This window comes from Miscanthus floridulus, chromosome 3 (assembly GCF_019320115.1).
Source record: "Miscanthus floridulus cultivar M001 chromosome 3, ASM1932011v1, whole genome shotgun sequence".
Taxonomy (NCBI): Eukaryota; Viridiplantae; Streptophyta; class Magnoliopsida; order Poales; family Poaceae; genus Miscanthus; species Miscanthus floridulus.
In genome coordinates, this window is record NC_089582.1 from 83,696,898 (window position 1) to 83,704,167 (window position 7,270).

Sequence of the window (7,270 nt, forward strand, 5' to 3'; positions counted from 1 at the left end):
TGGATTTCCAATATCTCATGTTCAATGATGCAGTGGCCATGCATGTGGGATATATATTTATCCAAGAGCTCAACCTTTTAGTTCTGCCTTTGATGTTCTTAATTTCCTCCTTTTTAATTCTTGTATAAAATTGCAGGGTTCCCCGTAACCAGGAATATGCAGCACAGCTGAGGTGCAAAAGGCAAACCACATCCAAGATCTTCAGTGCCGGGCTGATGAACTAAAGATGGAGTTCAGGTCATTATCTACACAAGTGCAGTCGCACCAGGTTGTGTGCTGACCACAACATGCAGGAGTAGTAACATTGTTTCTTGAGTGACAGTGCCAGGTTGTTGATACCATCGATTTATATTATGTCTGTCCAGGACTGAGAACTGAGAGGTGCAAGAAAAGTTAAAGGGGCTACATGAGCAAGCCAATTTGAACCAAGGTGTGCTTGTTCATTACTGCTTGTATTCAACGGTTAATTCATTTAAGTTTAGATCTTGTAGTGCGTTAGATGATGATATACATGCTTTGCCTAAATATATACAATTCAATACTTTAGAGTTCTTTAAGTTGATGCATGCATGATGGCTGACTCTCCTCATCAAGTTGTTTAGTTGTAGGATTGCACAAATATAAGGTTTTGCACCGTGTCGTGTATAGAAACAATGGGGCATTTCCTTGAGACTCAGTATCTACTTCCCTGTACTTGGAGCTCCAACAAAGGAGAAAACTAGATAGACACACGGGTATAAGAATGGACAATCTCTTGGTGCATATTTTCTTGGATGTTCATAATGTTTTCCATACATTTAATTCTGCCATTGTTTTTGGCTACTATTCTTAGATTTTCCAATCTGTAGTTGCGTGTGTTGCAAATGTTTCTGTTACAATAGCTATTACATTTTTTCATTAATAATTTATATATTACTCTCATTTGTTGCATTTCCCTGAACATAACGGCAACAACAATTCAATAAACTATATTTCAAGTTTTCTGCAAAGATCACCAGCATGCCTCAATATGTCAAAGGATTAGGGGGGAGGGGGCTTATAAGGACAATGCAGATTTATATTATAGTGTCACAAATACTTTCAATTGTAAGTTACAATATTTTTAGAACTATATATATTTTAGCTGATGTGTTATTGTTTATCCATTTTTGAAATCATGTTATTTTTAGCCTCCGCTGATCAGCTCGAAGTGATAGACTTATTAGTAAATTAAAATGATATAGTTTGTTCCCGGGGACCATCTAGACAATGTCTTGGGAGGTGATGGAGGTGTGGGTGGTGGTGATGGGGGCGTCGGGGCATCGGCGGTAGGGGTTGGCGGCGGCGTTGGCCTGGGGGTGTCAGGGCACGCCCGAGGGAGAGGGGAGGGGACAACGGCAACAAGAGAAGGAGAGAGGGGAATAGATTATTTCCTCCTAACAAGATCTTAGTCTATTTCCTCTAAGCAAATCTCTATTGTTTTATTGTAATTCCTCCTGAGGGAAGGATCTCCATCTGGTGGTGGTGGCCCCTACCTGGCCGCGCGCTCCCTCCCATGGCCGTGCGCTTACTAGTGGCGCCAGGGCCGGCAAGGGCTGGCTCATGGCTGTTACTAGCCCACTTAGCTTGACGTTGGGCCCTTGGTCTGTGGTTATGATATACTGTTGTTGACGATAGTTAACACCCATCTTAAACCGTCAATTTAAATTATGAAAGTGATCACCAACATAGGTTTAGGGGCTTAAACTAACAAATTCCATGAGTTTTGGTGAATTTGTATTTTATGTAGGGGTTATCCAGAAAATTATCAAGGTGGACCTAATTGTTAGATTTAATTGCGCTTATCCACGACGAAACCAACTCCAGAAGACTCTAGAAGACACCAGAAGGCAAACCACCGAAGCAGTGGCTGGCCAGCCTATGGGCCCCGCTGGTCAGCCTCTCCTCGCTACGTCGGTTCTCCACCGCCTTAAGGATTGCATCTACACCAATGCTTTATGTCGGTTTGATCCGAGGGCTCAGGGTTGATGGTTCCCCCTATATATACCAGCCCCTACCCTCCCCTCAGGCATCATTGATCATTGATCATAATCTTCATCCATCATCTAGAGAAGAACCTCAGAGCTCCACAAATATTCTAGGGCATAGCTAGCTAGGTTAGATCTAGAGGGAGGCAAGCTTCGCTTGGATTCCTAATCTTGTCAAGAGCATGGCTTGGTAAAGCCCTTGTATCCTCTCTTGTATCTTTCATATTTCATGTGCTTGCTATAATTGATATGACATTGTTTTCAATATTATTCATATTCCTAGTTATCATGTTCATCGTTTACATTGATTATATGCTTAGTATAGCTAGATTGTCTCTATGTTCAAGAATAAGTTCATATAGCGCTCGCTCTAAAGTACACGGGGTGAGTGGTCGACATTGTGTAAGCATGGTGCTTATACGTTGTTTACCTGCGGATGCACTCTATATTCCAGGCCATGTGGTAGATCGCGAGTGTGACACTCTCATTGAGTCCTTTGTAGTCCACTCCCCGAATATAGGTCAAGTAGGATCTAGTTGCGAAGGAAGTCATGCTCTGTTCTTGATCTTCCTTAGTAATATCCCTTATGTGTAGATATGGAGTTGATCTTAGACATGATTATTAAGTGTAATTGCACTAATCATAGTATGCTTTGACTTGTAATTAAGAATGACCTAGGAATTATTTCTCTATTGTATCTACTTAGTCATGCTAATGCCATAGAAAGGAGTACTCTAAGTGTTTAACTATTAATTATCAATGATCATTTACCATATATTTATCCTACCCTGTGACTTTACCCCTATTGTGAGTAGAAGCTTGGTTATGGTTTATCTCTCCATCATATGTATAAGTTATCAATATATTCCACTTTGCCTGTCCTTCTCTGAGGTAAAAATATGAATAACGATACCTGGAATACTCCCAAGAGAAATGCTACAATGGTATATTATCTATGTGCTTGTAGATTTCCTTATATATATATATTCTCAAAGTGTCATGTTAATAAATACCATCAAACATTTCTGGCATCATTGCTAGGGATGACAACCTAGTAAAAGGTGATGTTTAGAAATGTCAACAAGCATTTATGGTGCCATTGCCGAGGAAGGTAGCTAGGCAGAAAGGAATATTGATAAAATTTTACTTATTGATGTGATCGAGGAAACCATATACCTCTACTCAAACGGGCTTATCCTTGTTCTATCTACTTTTATATCTTATGCAGGGTAATGTATGACTAGTTTTGACCTTCTGACAAACTACGTTGAAGATACAAAAGCATTATTCAGGAGGACTAAGGCTAAACTTAAGAAAGTTTCAACTTTAGAATCAGAAGACAACCAAACAGGGCGTAGCTTAACACCAGTTTTTGAAGCCATGGCTGACAAGACTCTCCGTGAATTCTCTGCTCCAACTACTGCCAACATCCGTACTGGACCATCGATCAACATTGGAAACAATGCTTTTGAGCTCAAGCCAGCTCTCATCAACATGGTGCAAGCTAGCCAGTTTTGTGGAAAGGCACATGAAGATGCAAGTGCTCATCTCCAACACTTCCTCGAGATTTGCAGCATTTTCACCATCAAAGGAGTTACTAGAGATGCCATTTTACTTTGCCTCTTTCCATTTTCACTTTTGGGAAAGGTGAAACAATGGTTCTACGCCAACAAAGATAGAAATACTACATGGAAAAACTGCTCCACTGCCTTCCTAGCAAAGTTCTTTCCCATGGGCAAGACTAATGCTCTGCATGGAAGAATTTCAAGTTTTCAGCAGCAACATGATGAATTTGTCCCTGAGGCTTGGGAACGCTTTCAAGACTACATATCAGAATGTCCTCACCATGGGATGGAGGATTGACAACTCATGTAGACTTTCTACCATGGGTTGACAAATAGCACCCGTGAGAATATGGATGGCGCTACTGGAGGTGCATTTTTATCACTCACAATCGCACAAGCAACAGCTCTCATGGAGAAGATGGCCTCCAACCAAGGTTGGAATGAGGAACATCTTCAAACTTGCAAGAGAGGTGGAGGTAACTCAAGGAGGTAGACATGCTGTCTGTAAAGATGGATCTACTGAAGAAAAGGCTCGAAGAGAGAGCCAATGAAAAGAAAGAAGTCATGCACATTCACGATTCCTGCATGACCTGTGAAGAATGTGGAAACACTAGGCGCTCAAGGAACAACTGTCCTGAAACCCACGAGGATGTAAACTTCGTCAACAACAACAACTATCGTCCTCAATAAAATCAAGGATGGAATCAATAACAAAGGCTGAACTACCAAGGTAATTACCAAGGTAACTATCAAGGTAATAATTTCAATAGTTTCAATAACCAACCATCTTTGAGAGATTTAGTCGCTGGTCAAGCTAAATTATGGAGGGCTTATCTAGAAAATTAGCTTCCAATGACAAAATCCTAGAAAATATAAATAATAGAATGGATAGCTTCTCCTCAGCCATTAAAAACCAGCATAGCTTTAATAAAATGATAGAATCACAAATAGCTCAGCTGGCGGCTACAGTTCCTTCGATCGACAAAGGTAAGATTTCAGGGTAGCCAGAAGACCCCAAAACTACAAATATTGTTGATATTCACAATGCTGCAGGATACTACATAGAACCTTCTAGCGGAGGATAGAAGGATTATTCCATGCCCGTCAAGAAAGGTGATCTAGAAAGACCTATCATCCCCATAGCCATTGGACCTCACATATTCCAAGAAGCTATCTGTGACTTCAGAGCAACTGTTAACATCATGCTGAAGGTAATTTATGATAAAATTAATGGAGAAACTTTGTTGTACACAAACATGTGTTTATAGCTTGTAGATCAGTCACTCTGCTACCCAAGGGAAATCTTGAAGACATCTGTGTACGAGTTGGATCCTCGTATGTACCCATAGACTTTGTGGTTTTGGAGATGGGTGGATATGTAAGGGCACCCATTATCTTGGGCCGACCTTTCCTAAGCACCACAAAAGCCATCATCTATGGGAATAGTGCCAATATCTATTTCACAATTAAGGATAGAAAGGAGAAATTCACTTTCAAGAATCATATTTTGCATTCTCCTAGTCATCCATAGATGGCATATCTGCTCGAGGAAACAACAGTATGCAAGAAAAGGAACAACCGAAGAAGGAAGAACAGGGCCAGATAGCCAAGAGAATAATCAGTCAAGATGATCAACACACTTCAATTAGGGTACGACCACCTCCTAGCTTCACCATTCCTTGCCAAGAAGGAAGATCTAGGAATACCGATGATTGAGTGTACAATTGGACAAAGAATTTTCCACAACACCTTCTGCGATATTGGATCGGGTGTCAACATAATGTCCAATGTGGGTGACCACCGCGTTAATCCACCTAAATCAAGTGTCGACCACTTGACCCCTCAATTTAAGGAAACCAACAACGAGGTTTCTAGGACCGCACGTGGCAACTCCTCTTCAGGATTAGTTCGAGAGAGAGAATACATCACAATAGTGCTTAGGTCACATTACAAGTTCAAAACATTAAAGTTGACAAGACTTGGTTCACACACTTAGTTCATCACATGATCACACATTACAGTCTACATCAAAGTCTAGCGGAAGTCTTTCAACATAACATAGTTCATGATAACATATACATGGGTGTGCCACATCAATGTATCTATGGAACACAAGATCCTTCACCACTCCTGATCTAGCGAGGGGTCGGGAGCATAGAAGAATCCATGCATAGGGGCTATGGTACCTGCAAAACATAAGATCACATAGGGTGAGTACTCGAGTGTACTTCGTAGGACTTACCCAATATAGTAAACAAGGATTATGCATTTGGGTAGTAGCAAGGAATGCATAACTTTGCATAAAAGCATTTATACTATAAACTAAAGGTGGTCTATGATGTAGTAGTTATTAAGCATAGCATAGGTAATCAAGTTAGGCATTAACAAGCGGGAACTCTATCTTCCACGAGTCCTGATTTCCAATCCCATCTCTAGTCCATATCTAGAAGTAGAACTTATTGCTTTCAATTTTTATACTCTGTAGAGGGGTACAAGTTAACCCCACCTGAAACAAGAGATATTGGCCATAAGACCCTTCGGTACAGAAGGGATATCTCGATGCCTCAACCTTTCGCCAGCTCAGCCATGATGTTTGATGAAAGGTTTGACTGGATGCCCATTCAATGTCCTGGACATTCCTGAGCAACGCCATCCCCCTTGCTTGTTTCAAGGATAAGACGGTCCTAATCAGTTACTTGGCTTGTCTCCCCCTTTGGCGACAAGTGGTCTGTATAGTTTTATGTTCATACTCACTACCACGGATACACGGTCCTTAATCTGTAAGCAAGCTATGCCATCCAAGAATCCCCATCTTGCCTTGACCATACCCCTTGCCGACCAAAGCTCATACCATAACCAAGTGGAACAAGTGTTGATCCCTTCCTAAGGTGCTGCTTAGTGGATTATCATCCTATCATCGCGTGAGTAATGAGAAACCCATCATTAGCTCGACTTCTAAGATCTAAGCATACTAAGCATGGTTGTTAAACAAGACATGTATGGCTGATTGGTGTGGCAATATATGGATAGGGCTTGACATAGGTAATTCCCTCCCGATTCACTAGTCATATAGTAACATAGCAATGCAATAGATAAACATAGTTCATTATGCATTTGTAAAGGATAGGGATGCATAGGGGCCTGCCTTCAACATCATTGCTAGGCTCAACGACTTCTTCCTCCTAAGTCTCCTCCTCAACAGGTTCTTCAAGAATCGTCACCTATACATGCATGATGCTTGATGAGTGAACTACATAAAGTGCATGCTCATGCTATGCAATGATTCTTGGTTGTTTATGCTTTAGTGACACATGAGTAAGTGTGTAGTTAGACACTAGGGGTCTGCTGACTTGTAACTATCAGATAGTCCGGCGTGGATGTCGGACGGTCTGGTGGTTACTAGGACTTAGTGGGATATTGGCTCTCTAGGTCCATCGGACTCTTCAAACTAGGATCAGACCCTCTAGTACAAAGTCTGTACTCTCGGGAATCTCTCTATGTAAAAGGTGATTCTATCGGAAGGTTCCGTCAATTGTGGCGGACCATCCATTAGATTAGGTCTGTAGGGTGCTGTGGGCTACTAAGTGTTCAGGCTCCATCAGATACTCCGTGTGAGTGATGGGTCATCCATAGGAATTGGCTGCTCTTAGGTTTCCAGTCTATAATTCAGCGAACACTCCAAAATATCGATGGACACTC

The 7,270-nt window shown here is 41.3% G+C and overlaps 1 non-coding gene across 1 annotated transcript; it reads right to left on the reverse strand.

Annotated features, from left to right (window-relative positions):
- Nucleotides 1-3,750: 3,750 nt before the first annotated feature.
- LOC136547644 (small nucleolar RNA R71) lies at nucleotides 3,751-3,859 on the reverse strand. The gene has a single exon (XR_010781608.1). It is a non-coding gene; the product is annotated as a small nucleolar RNA R71 (small nucleolar RNA).
- Between the last annotated feature and the right edge of the window lie 3,411 nt (nucleotides 3,860-7,270).